Source organism: Cololabis saira, unplaced genomic scaffold (assembly GCF_033807715.1).
Source record: "Cololabis saira isolate AMF1-May2022 unplaced genomic scaffold, fColSai1.1 scf025, whole genome shotgun sequence".
NCBI lineage: Eukaryota > Metazoa > Chordata > Actinopteri > Beloniformes > Belonidae > Cololabis > Cololabis saira.
Genome location: NW_026906189.1, coordinates 790,001 through 802,500, shown reverse-complemented (window position 1 = coordinate 802,500; position 12,500 = coordinate 790,001). Strand labels below are relative to the sequence as shown.

The window sequence follows — 12,500 nt, the reverse complement described above, 5'->3', positions numbered from 1 at the left end:
TGTCCTGAGTTCCTGTGTTTCAAATGTAACAAACAAGGACACTATGCAAGAGAATGTGCACGCATGACGGAACGAACCGGCGGAGAGCAGGAGGAGAAGGAGGAGAAGGAGGAGACGGAGGAGTTGGTGGAGGAGAGCGAGGCAGAAAAGAAGGAGGCGGCGGAGGAAGAGGAGGAGGAGGAAGACGGAGAAGGAGAGGTTGAGAGCCTGGTGGGGGACATGGAGGAGGAAGCGGTGGAGGAATCGATGGAGGAAGCAGGGAGTGACGAGGGAGGAGATGTCGCAGAGGATGCAAAGGAGGGGAGCAGTGGAGATGAGGAGGAACGAGGCGGACAAGATTGGGGTGAAGGACAAAGCAGCGGGGGGTCGCTTCCTTGTGCGCAGCAGAGAGTCACCAGGCGGGGTGGTGAGAATCCTGCTGAGACGGAGGACGTGGAGACCGGAAACGGAGCGAGGGGGATATCGAGGAAAAGATCAGGTACGAGAAAAGGGCGAGCACAGAAGAAACGTATGCACAATGAGGAAACTTCTAATATCCAGCGGTGATGGTCCGTTTCTCCTCCTTATCATGGTCTTAATGCCAATAACAGTGGCATCCATTAATGCAAACGGGCTGAGAGACAAGACGAAGTTCGAAAGCATGATAAGATTAAGTAAGGCAGATGTAATATGCTTACAAGAAACTCATTGGGATGCAGTAACGGAGCGAGACATGATAAAGCTGTGGGATGGGGAATGTTTCTCTAGCCATGGAACTAACATTGCAAGGGGAGTGGCGATTTTGTGTAAAAGGGACAGTGGAATTAAGGCCACGATGAGGGCTAAAGATGGAGAAGGAAGATGGATTAATATAGATTGTGTAGCTCAGGATGTGAATTATAATATTTTAAATGTCTATGCACCGAATACAGAATGCGATCGCACAGCCTTCTTTAGGAAATTTTATAAAATAGCCGAAAAGTGTGATGTTATAATAGGAGATTTTAATGTGAAATTGTGTCATCTGGATATAAACGAAAGTTGTGTATGGAGACAAGATGCCTCAAGAAAGGTTCTAAATGACTTTATGATGGTTAACAACTGGTGCGACGTATGGAGAGTGAAAAATCCTGATAAGAGGCAATATTCAAGGGCGCAAGTGGTTCAAGGGGTTCTAAAACGAACCAGAATTGATTTGTGCTTAACGAAGACATCGCATATACGATTATTTAATAATGTGGATTATAAATGGATACACTTAAGCGATCACGCCATACTATCATTAGAAATGGGGGAACAGGAAGAGAAAAGGGGAGGGGGGACATGGCACTTAAATGCACATCTCTTGTATGATGTGAATTATAATAGAGCCATTAGGCAACTAATTTTGAGCGTAAGCTCACAACCGGGTTTTGAAAAGAATATAATACAAGGCTGGGAGGACTTGAAGACAAAAATAAAAGGGAAATCCATACAATATGCGAAAAGGTTTCGGGCGAGACAACAGAAGAAAGAAAGAATGCTAAGAGCAGAAATCGAAAAGGTTGAGAGACAGAAAGGCTCGGAGGGGAATAAGTTAATAAGATTGCATACCGAGTTAAAAGAGTTGGAGAGGTTGAAATGCGAAGGGGCTATATTAAGGAGCAAAGCGCAGTATGCGGTGGAAGGAGAAAAAAATACCGGCTTCTTCCTGAACTTGGAAAAAAGAAGGCAAAACAAATGCTACATAGCGGAAGTGATGAATGAAAAGGGAGAGACAACAGCTGACTTTGTAGAGATCTTAGAGACAGTCCAGAATTATTATACCCATCTTTTTGAAACAGAGGGGACAGATGATGGGATAACAGAGGAGATCCTGGCAAAATGTGAGATGAAGTTAGCTGAAGAAGACACACTCATGTGCGACCAGGAGATGAAGGAAGAGGATATTGATTTGGCAATAAAACAATTAGTACTAAATAAAAGTCCAGGTAGTGATGGACTAACAGCGAATTTTTATAAACAATTTAGTGATATATTGAAACCAATATTGTTACATTTATACAGAACAATAGAATTAACACAATCCGTGCCGGCATCTATGGCAAGAGGGATCATAACGATCATATATAAGAAAGGGGATAAACGAAATCTAGCCAATTATAGGCCTATAACACTACTAAACACGGATTACAAAATATTGATGAAAGTACTAGCAAACAGAATAAAACAGGTCGTGCACACTATCGTAGAGCCCTCTCAGGCTTATAGTGTGCCGGGAAGGGAAGTTTCAGATATTTTGAATACTGTCAGAGACACAGTAGAATTTTTGAAAACTACCAGCAAAGAGGGCATTCTGGTCTCACTGGACTTCAACAAAGCCTTTGATAGAGTCGAACACAAATTTATGTTCAAAGTTTTGGAGAGGGTGGGATTTGGAGCGCGTTTTCTCGGGTGGATTAGGTTAATGTACGCCAACGCCACTGGCAGTGTGAAGTGTAACGGGGTGGTTACCGATCCTTTTCCGCTTCGAAGGTCGGTGAGACAGGGATGTCCGCTGTCCTCAATTTTGTATACAATAATCGTGGAAACACTGGGTGTCCTTATTAAAAAAGATTCAGAAATAAAAGGTATAGAATTACCTGGAGGGGAGATGTGCACCATACAACAGTTTGCTGATGATACCACGTTACTGATTAAAGACATAAATAGTGTACATAGAATAATAAACTTGGTAGAACGATATGGTAGAGCCTCAGGAGCTAAAATAAATCCAGATAAATCAGAAATCATGTTCATCAATATGAAGGGACCGCCGCAAAATGAATTACCGGTACAATTACAAGCAGAACATATCAAAATATTGGGTACATACATTGGGGTAAACAGTGAAACGGCCAGGGACATGACATGGACTAGTATAATTAAAAGGATAGAAGCAATTTTGTGCTATTGGCGAATGAGGAACCTGAAACTCAATGGGAAGGTGGTGGTATTAAATAGCTTGGTAATGTCTAAAATATATTATGCACTCACGGTGATAGATCTACCCTTATGGGCACTAAACAAACTAAATGAGATTATGACAGTTTTCTTGTGGGGGACAACGGTGGGGAAAATCGCAAGAAAAACATTAATAGGGAAATATGAAGAGGGAGGGCTAAAATTACTAGACATAGAAAGTAAGAAAAATGCTTTCAGGATTAAATTGGTCAGAAAATATCTGTGCGATGACACGGCTTACGGCTGGAAGGGTCTTATGCGGTTTTTTTTAAATCGAGTGCTCGGAATAGGAGATTTTGTCTTGCTTATGAAACCGAAGAGGCCGATGACAGCGGGAGTCCCATTATTTTATAGGGAGGTCCTCGAAGCACAAGCTGGCTTCCTGGAGCATATAGAATATGAGGCGAATTCTATAAGCCTAATAAGAGAACTGCCGATATTTTTAAATAAATATATAAAGAAAGAAAATAAAATGTTGTATAATAACAAAATGATAAGAGCTGGACTAGTACAGCTGAAAGATATAATGTATGAATTTGTGCCCGGTTTTTTGCCGACGCAGGCCGTGGTGGATAGTATAAGGGAAGTTGATTATAATTCAACATACACGGTCATAGAGAATTATTATAAGACTATTCAGAGAAGTATCCCACAACAATGGAGAAGGCTGATAGAAACAGGTACAGCTAGAGATAGGACAAGCAAACTCCCAGAGCTGGGAATTAAGCGAGAGGGGGAAAACAAGAGCTTCAGTCTGATCTCCTGCAAGGAAATCTACGAGCGTTTTTTAGTGAACGTCACGAAATCACCGGCCTCCTTGTCGTATTGGAGCAAGGTCTTTCCACAGAAAGAGGGGTGGAAAATATGGGAGAAATGGAAAGTACAGGGTAACAGCATCGAGGCTGAGGACAATGATTTCAAAATAAGACACAATAAAATTTTTACTAATGTGGTTTTACATCAACTGGATAAAGCTGTAGACAGAGATTGTGATGTTTGTGGCTTATTGCCGGAAACGCTGATGCATATGTTTGATATTTGTCCTGAGTTATCTGGCTTTTTTGGGTTATTGAAGAAATGTCTAATAGAAAAATTGGGAATGGTGTGGGACGGAAGGGATTCATGGGAGTTTTTTCTTTTATTTGGAAACTGGCAATACAGTAAAATTAGAAACGAAATGCTGTGCAGATTTATGTTGAGCCATGCACGATGGGCAATAAGGGCACGAAGAAACAAGGCACATTACGAACGAAGGGTTATTGCAATATGGCCGATTTTTCAAAACATAGTAAAGAAACAGATTCGATACAGGTTGATACATGGGGTAGACCATTTTGAACGACTGTATGTGAAGGATGCCACTCTCCTGTCCCTAGATAAAGAAAAGAGGATTGTGTGGAATTGGTAGCTCTTTTTGGACTGTGTAGTTGGGAAATTGTGTGTTTAAAAAAAAAAAAAAAAAAAAAAAAAAAAAAAAAAATTTTTGGCTACTTCATCTTTTGAAAATTGTGCACAGTAATCATATAGTTGGAATGATTTTTCACCCTGTGGGATGGCTGAACGAATGATGCTGGGTTTTGAAATGCCACTATGTGCAAATCAGGTTTGTTTTTGTAATTCGAGTGCTGATGTTGTTTTTCTTTTCTTTTGAAAAAAGGACCTGAGTGTAAATGTCACAGAGAGAGGAAAATGTGTTGGAAATGGATACTGTAAACAAAAATATATTTTTTTTGTGTAAATATATTTTCATAATAAAAGACAAAAAAAAAAAAAAGATGCGCCCGATCTCGTCTGATCTCGGAAGCTAAGCAGGGTCGGGCCTGGTTAGTACTTGGATGGGAGACCGCCTGGGAATACTCAGTTCTGTAAGCTTTTTCAACCAGCAGAGAGCGCTCTCGCTTAATCTACCCACACATATTTCAACGTGGTAACAGCGACAGCTCACGTCCTAAAGTGTTTTGCACATGGTTAAGGCACTTTAACTCCAACAAATAAGCGCTTCTAAATTATTATCACCAACAAATCAATGACTTGTATTATATAACTTATCTTCAACTCCATATCAGAGGTATTTCAAGCTGCAGCTTCTGCTTACGGCCATACCAGCCTGGATGCGCCCGATCTCGTCTGATCTCGGAAGCTAAGCAGGGTCGGGCCTGGTTAATACTTGGATGGGAGACCGCCTGGGAATACCAGGTGCTGTAAGCATTTTCAACCAGCAGAGAGCGCTCTCGCTTAATCTACCCACACATATTTCAACGTGGTAACAGCGACAGCTCACGTCCTAAAGTGTTTTTCACATGGTTAAGGCACTTTAACTCCAACAAATAAGCGCTTCTAAATTAATATCGCCAACAAATCAATGACTTATATTATATGACTTATCTTCAACTCCATATAAGAGGTATTTCAAGCAGCAGCTTCTGCTTACGGCCATACCAGCCTGGATGCGCCCGATCTCGTCTGATCTCGGAAGCTAAGCAGGGTCGGGAATGGTTAGTACTTGGATGGGAGACCGCCTGGGAATACCAGGTGCTGTAAGCATTTTCAACCAGCAGAAAGCGCTCTCGCTTAATCTACCCACACATATTTCAACGTGGTAACAGCGACAGCTCACGTCCTAAAGTGTTTTGCACATGGTTAAGGCACTTTAACTCCAACAAATAAAACCAACAAATCAATGACTTATATTCTATGACTTATCTTCAACTCCATATAAGAGGTATTTCAAGCTGCAGCTTCTGCTTACGGCCATACCAGCCTGGATGCGCCCGATCTCGTCTGATCTCCGAAGCTAAGCAGGGTTGGGCCTGGTTAGTACTTGGATGGGAGACCGCCTGGGAATACCAGGTGCTGTAAGCTTTTTCAACCAGCAGAGAACGCTCTCGCTTAATCTACCCACACATATTTCAACGTGGTAACAGCGACAGCTCACCTCCTAAAGTGTTTTGCACATAGTTAAGGCACCTTAACTCCAACAAATAAGCGCTTCTAAATTATTATCACCAACATATCAATGACATATATTCTATGACTTATCTTCAACTCCATATAAGAAGTATTTCAAGCTGCAGCTTCTGCTTACGGCCATACCAGCCTGGATGCGCCTGATCTCGTCTGATCTCGGAAGCTAAGCAGGGTCGGGCTTGGTTAGTACTTGGATGGGAGACTGCCTGGGAGTACCAGGTGCTGTAAGCTTTTTCAACCAGCAGAGAACGCTCTCGCTTAATCTACCCACACATATTTCAACGTGGTAACAGCGACAGCTCACGTCCTAAAGTGTTTTGTACCTGGTTAAGGCACTTTAACTCCAACAAATAAAACCAACAAATCAATGACTTATATTCTATGACTTATCTTCAACTCCATATAAGAGGTATTTCAAGCTGCAGCTTCTGCTTACGGCCACACCAGCCTGGATGCGCCCAATCTTGTCTGATCTCGGAAGCTAAGCAGGGTCGGGCCTGGTTAGTACTTGGATGGGAGACCGCCTGGGAATACCAGGTGCTGTAAGTTTTTTCAACCAGCAGAGAACGCTCTCGCTTAATCTACCCACACATATTTCAACGTGGTAACAGCGACAGCTCACGTCCTAAAGTGTTTTGCACATGGTTAAGGCGCTTTAACTCCAACAAATAAAACCAACAAATCAATGACTTATATTCTATGACTTATCTTCAACTCCATATAAGAGGTATTTCAAGCAGGAGCTTCTGCTTACGGCCATACCAGCCTGGATGCGCCCAATCTCGTCTGATCTCGGAAGCTAAGCAGGGTCGGGCCTGGTTAGTACTTGAATGGGAGAACGCCTGGGAATACCAGGTGCTGTAAGTTTTTTCAACCAGCAGAGAGCGCTCTCGCTTAATCTACCCACACATATTTCAACGTGGTAAAAGCGACAGCTCACGTCCTGAAGTGTTTTGCACATGGTTAAGGCACTTTAACTCCAACAAATAAAACCAACAAATCTATGACCTATATTCTATGACTTATCTTCAACTCCATATAAGAGGTATTTCAAGCTGCAGCTTCTGCTTACGGCCATACCAGCCTGGATGCGCCCGATCTCGTCTGATCTCGGAAGCTAAGCAGGGTCGGGCCTGGTTAGTACTTGGATGGGAGACCGCCTGGGAATACCAGGTGCTGTAAGCTTTTTCAACCAGCAGAGAACCCTCTAGCTTAATCTACCCACACATATTTCAACGTGGTAACAGCGACAGCTCACGTCCTAAAGTGTTTTGCACATGGTTAAGGCACTTTAACTCCAACAAATAAGCGCTTCTAAATTATTATCACCAACAAATCAATGACTTATATTATATGACTTATCTTCAACTCCATATAAGAAGTATTTCAAGCTGCAGCTTCAGCTTACGGCCATACCAGCCTGGATGCGCCCGATCTCGTCTGATCTCGGAAGCTAAGCAGGGTCGGGCCTGGTTAGTACTTGGATGGGAGACCGCCTGGGAATACCAGGTGCTGTAAGCTTTTTCAACCAGCAGAGAGTGCTCTCGCTTAATCTACCCACACATATTTCAACGTGGTAACAGCGACAGCTCACGTCCTAAAGTGTTTTGCACATGGTTAAGGCACTTTAACTCCAACAAATAAAACCAACAAATCAATGACTTATATTCTATGACTTATCTTCAACTCCATATAAGAGGTATTTCAAGCTGCAGCTTCTGCTTACGGCCATACCAGCCTGGATGCGCCCGATCTCGTCTGATCTCGGGAGCTAAGCAGGGTCGGGCCTGGTTAGTACTTGGATGGGAGACCGCCTGGGAATACCAGGTGCTGTAAGCTTTTTCAACCAGCAGAGAACGCTCTCGCTTAATCTAGCCACACATATTTCAACGTGGTAACAGCGACAGCTCACGTCCTAAAGTGTTTTGCACATGGTTAAGGCACTTTAACTCCAACAAATAAAACCAACAGATCAATGACTTATATTCTATGACTTATCTTCAACTCCATATAAGAGGTATTTCAAGCTGCAGCTCCTGCTTACGGCCATACCAGCCTGGACCTGCCCCTTTGCTAACGAGGCACTGGTGCAGCTGGCAGTGATTGTGTGCAGGGCGCGGTCGGTGTGGATTGTGGAGTGTGGAGAGTGGAACACAGGCAGAGAGGAAGCAGTGGAAAAGAGAAGGCTCCCCCCGGCAGCTTTTCGCTGCACGGGGGTCAGTCTCCAGACCTTTAAGGTGGAGATGGCGGATAAAAGAGGAGATGAGGTGGAGAGGATCATGCCAAATGCTGGCAGCGAGAGGACGATGCAGGGAGACGGAAGGAGGCCGTCGGCAGCATCGGTGACGGCGATGCCGGCGGAGGTGGAGAATAGGAGAATGGAGAAGGACGGTACGAATGGATCGATGGAAGGCAGACGACGGACGGACAAAGTGGACGGAGAGAGAGCAGGTCCGCGGCAAATGGCGGTGGATGAAAGAGACAAGCAGGGAGAGAGGAGCGGAGCGGAGGCGGAGGACAGAGCGCTGGTGGTCACGGTGGAGATCGAGGGGCCGGATGAAATCACAGCGATTGAGCTGCTCAAAGCTATTGATGGGACATGTGGACGTGTGGTGGGGTGCAGGCAGAAAGGCGGAAAAAAGTGGGAAATCTCGATGGGGAATCCCAAAGGGAAATCAAGACTGCTGGATGGATTTAAATTAAGGCAGTCAAACGTGATTGCGTCTGAGGTGGAAAAGGACACGAGGATTGTTTCCTTCCTAATGCTGCCCGTGTATATAACGGATGGACAGATCACTGAAAAGCTGAGACATTGGGGAGTAATGCCTGCATCCCACATCAGACGGCGGAAATGGGCGGGGACGCAGGTTTTTGATGGTACGAGATATTTAAAAGTGAGATTCACGGACACGGTCACGTCTCTGCCATACTCAACCAAGTTTGAGACCATTGAAGGGGCAGAGTACTTTAGAGTACTGCACGATCGGCAGGAAAGGGTGTGCAGGCTCTGTCTCCAACCGGGGCACATTGTAAGAGAGTGTCCTGATTTCACCTGCCACAAATGTAAGAAACATGGACATTACGCACGCGAGTGCACGGTGGACACGTGCAGGGGCTGCAAGAGAGCGGAGGACACCTGCGTCTGCTTGCAGACGGGAGCGGAGGAGGAGAAAGAGAAGACGGAGAATGGCGCGGGCGGAGAACGCAGGCTGGAGCAGCTGGAGGGATGCGCGCACGAGATCGAGGAAGGCGTGCACGAGTTGGATGAGAGCGAGATGGAGACGGAGAAGGAGATCGAGGAGGACGGGTCGGGAGAGGATGAGGAGAAGCGACCGACGACGGCGGGAGGACGGAGTGAGGAAGCGGTAGAGAGAGGGAGGAGAGGACGGCGAGGAATCGAGCGAGCTGGCAGCTGGCGCTCTCGCAGCCAGAGCAGCGTCGAGACGAGAGGAAGGATAAAAGAAAGAAGGAAGACTTCGCGGGAGGTGAGCGCTGAACTCACAGACTTGTGTGAGGGTACTAAAACAAAGAAATTGATGAAAGAGGGGGGAGGGAAGGGAGAGGGATGACATGGATAAATGATTAGGATGACAGCAGTGTTTGGACTTTTCCTTTTTCATTTATCCTCAATGTTGAGCGGCCTGCACATAATTTCGCAGAATGCGAACGGACTGAAGAACCCAGACAAACTGGAAAAAATGTTGAATATATGTGCAGCGGATATTATTTGCATACAGGAGACGCACTGGGATGGACGGATGATCGACACCTGTAAGGCAATGTGGAAGGGCTCGGTGTATGCGAGCAGGACAGATGACAATGTGGGGGGGGGTGGCAATTTTGTTGAAGGAGGGGCTAAAATCAAGTCTTGTGCAAAATGACAATGGGGGGAGGTTTATAAAGATTTTGTTTGAATTTAGAGGAGTTTCTTTTTCGTTAGCAAATGTTTATGCACCAAATGACTCGAGGGAGAGAGGACTCTTTTTCCAGAAGTACGAAGGCTTTATGGGGACCAGTGATTTTGTGTTGGGGGATTTTAATGTCAAGATGAGTAGATTAGACATCAGGGACAGTGGGAAATTTCGAAATGATGCCTCAAGGGGAATACTGACTGAAATAATGAGGAAGTATCATATGTGGGACGTGTGGAGGCAGAAGAATCCTGCGGGGAAAGTGTTCTCCAGAACACAAATGTCGAATGAATGTTTGAAACAGAGCCGTATTGATTTAATTTTGATAAAAGAAAAGTATTATGATTTGGTCATGAATATGGAATATAAGGTTACGTGTCTCAGTGACCACACAACGGTACATCTTGAACTGGGTAGGAGGGAGGGGGGTAAGGGAGGGGGTTTGTGGCATTTCAATGCCAAACTACTGGAGGATGGTGACTTTAAAAAAAGAATGAAAGAGATTATTCAGCATGACAGCTCACAATGGTTGAATGGTGGAGAGGTGTTAGAGGGATGGGAAAATTTAAAGAAAAGAATCAGGAAGATAAGTATGAAACACGCAGCAAGGAGGAATTTCAAAAAGAAAGAGAGAGAAAAGTTCCTTAGAAGAGAAATCACACGTTTAAATGCTGCCGAGGTTATAAGTGAAGAAGCTGTGGTGAGCTGTCATGCTGAACTAAAGGAGATAGAGAGAATGAAATGTGAAGGTGCGATTGTGCGGAGCAGGGCGAGATATGCCGTAGAGGGGGAAAGGAACACTGGGTTTTTTTTGAGGATGGAGAAACAGAAACAACAGAAATGTTTTATCAGGGGAGTAAGGACTGAGGGGGGTGGGTTGAAGACAGACCTAGTGGGGATTTTGGGAGGTGTGCATGATTTTTACGGGAGGATGTTTACTAGCGAGGGAGTGGATGAGAGAGTGATGAAAGATGTGCTGGAGAGTGTGACTGTGAGTGTAACAGAAGAGGAGAGGGATGAATGTGACAGTGACATCACAGCAGAGGAAATAGAACAGGCAATTGCTGCTTTGAGTATGAATAGGAGTCCTGGTAGTGATGGCCTAACAGCCAATTTCTACAAAGCATTTAAAGAACTGATGGGGCCGATTTTACATGCAGTTTTTAGAGAAATGGAAAGACGCCAGACAGTACCAGAATCATTCACAATGGGGATAATTACTCTGATCTTCAAGAAGGGGCAGGCTGATGATCTGGGGAACTACAGGCCAATCACACTACTGAATACAGACTACAAGGTGTTAATGAAAGTTTTTGCAAACAGACTAAAATATACTTTAAAATCAATCGTTCCAATAACACAAGCCTACAGTGTGCCGGATAGGGATATTGCAGACACAATTCTGAATATTAAAGGGATGGTGGAATATTTGAGGGCATCGGGAGAGGAGGGGATTATGTTGGCTTTAGATTTTAATAAAGCGTTTGATAGGGTGGAGCACGATTTTATGTGGGGAGTTCTAGAGAGGGTGGGATATGGTGAGAGGTTTAGAGGATGGTTAAAATTGATGTACAGACATGCAGTGGGGAGGGTGAAAGTGAATGGTGTTTTAACGGAAGTCTTCAAATTAGGGAGGTCAGTTAGGCAGGGGTGTCCGATGTCAGCACTCTTGTACACTGTGGTGGCAGAGCCCTTGGCATGTATGATTAAAAGGGATGGAGAAATAAGAGGGATTGAGGTACAAGGTGGGGGTGGTCTTAGTAAAATACAGCAATACGCGGATGACACAACGGTGACTGTAAGGGATATGGCAAGTATAAAAAGGGTGGTGGAATTGGTGGAAATATATGGGAAGGCATCAGGTGCAAGAATAAATATGTTAAAGTCAGAAATCATGTTTTTAAATGGGGTAGTGGCAAGTGGGGGAGTACCATTCAAGGTACAGGAGCACAGGATGAAGGTTCTCGGGATATATGTGGGGATGGAGGGGGAGAGGGTGAGGGATGAAACATGGTCAGAGGTACTGAATAAAATACAGAGGGTGCTGAATTTTTGGAAGCTGAGGCGACTGACGGTTAAAGGGCGGGTGGTGGTGGTGAATAGTCTTTTGTTTTCAAAAATGGTTTATGTAATGGAGGTGCTAGAAGTGCCAGAATGGGTGGTGAAGAAATTGAATGAACTGATGGGGGGTTTTATATGGGGTGGGAAGAAAAGTAAAATAGCGAGAGCAACCTTGATTGGGGGGTATGAGCAGGGAGGTTTGAAATTAGTTGACATAGAGAGCAAAAAGAAGGCTTTAAGAATAAAACGGGGGAGGGCTTTCTTGTATGGGGAGGGAGAGCACTGCTGGAAGAAGGTGATGGGTTTTTTTTTAAAGAGGAAGCTGGGAAATGAGTTTGCAATGCTAATGCAGACAAACGCTTACCTGACGGCAGGACTCCCGCAGTTCTATAGAGAGATCCTGGCTGCACAGGCAGAGCTGCTGAAAAACGCGAGGTGGGACTGCACAGATCTGGAGACCATTAGAGAGGTGCCATTGTTTGGCAACGGGAACATCAAACATGAAGGACAGCCACTAAAGCCAAAATACTTTGTGGAAGCGGGACTCATGCAAATAAAACATGTCATGTATGAAGTGGTGCCAGGTTTTTTGTCGGCTAC

General features: G+C 44.6%; 9 non-coding genes across 9 annotated transcripts; all 9 read left to right on the top strand.

The window, feature by feature from the left end:
* Nucleotides 1-5,050: 5,050 nt before the first annotated feature.
* Nucleotides 5,051-5,169, top strand: LOC133426081 (5S ribosomal RNA). The gene has a single exon (XR_009771519.1). It is a non-coding gene; the product is annotated as a 5S ribosomal RNA (ribosomal RNA).
* A 217-nt stretch (nucleotides 5,170-5,386) lies between these two features.
* LOC133425673 (5S ribosomal RNA) lies at nucleotides 5,387-5,505 on the top strand. The gene has a single exon (XR_009771146.1). It is a non-coding gene; the product is annotated as a 5S ribosomal RNA (ribosomal RNA).
* Nucleotides 5,506-5,704: 199 nt separating this feature from the next.
* LOC133426062 (5S ribosomal RNA) lies at nucleotides 5,705-5,823 on the top strand. Its single transcript, XR_009771501.1, has one exon. It is a non-coding gene; the product is annotated as a 5S ribosomal RNA (ribosomal RNA).
* A 217-nt stretch (nucleotides 5,824-6,040) lies between these two features.
* On the top strand, nucleotides 6,041-6,159 carry LOC133425607 (5S ribosomal RNA). Its single transcript, XR_009771080.1, has one exon. It is a non-coding gene; the product is annotated as a 5S ribosomal RNA (ribosomal RNA).
* A 199-nt stretch (nucleotides 6,160-6,358) lies between these two features.
* LOC133425701 (5S ribosomal RNA) lies at nucleotides 6,359-6,477 on the top strand. Its single transcript, XR_009771174.1, has one exon. It is a non-coding gene; the product is annotated as a 5S ribosomal RNA (ribosomal RNA).
* A 199-nt stretch (nucleotides 6,478-6,676) lies between these two features.
* Nucleotides 6,677-6,795, top strand: LOC133425714 (5S ribosomal RNA). Its single transcript, XR_009771187.1, has one exon. It is a non-coding gene; the product is annotated as a 5S ribosomal RNA (ribosomal RNA).
* A 199-nt stretch (nucleotides 6,796-6,994) lies between these two features.
* Nucleotides 6,995-7,113, top strand: LOC133425791 (5S ribosomal RNA). Its single transcript, XR_009771243.1, has one exon. It is a non-coding gene; the product is annotated as a 5S ribosomal RNA (ribosomal RNA).
* A 217-nt stretch (nucleotides 7,114-7,330) lies between these two features.
* Nucleotides 7,331-7,449, top strand: LOC133425789 (5S ribosomal RNA). The gene has a single exon (XR_009771241.1). It is a non-coding gene; the product is annotated as a 5S ribosomal RNA (ribosomal RNA).
* A 199-nt stretch (nucleotides 7,450-7,648) lies between these two features.
* On the top strand, nucleotides 7,649-7,767 carry LOC133425969 (5S ribosomal RNA). The gene has a single exon (XR_009771413.1). It is a non-coding gene; the product is annotated as a 5S ribosomal RNA (ribosomal RNA).
* The last annotated feature ends 4,733 nt before the right edge of the window (nucleotides 7,768-12,500 follow it).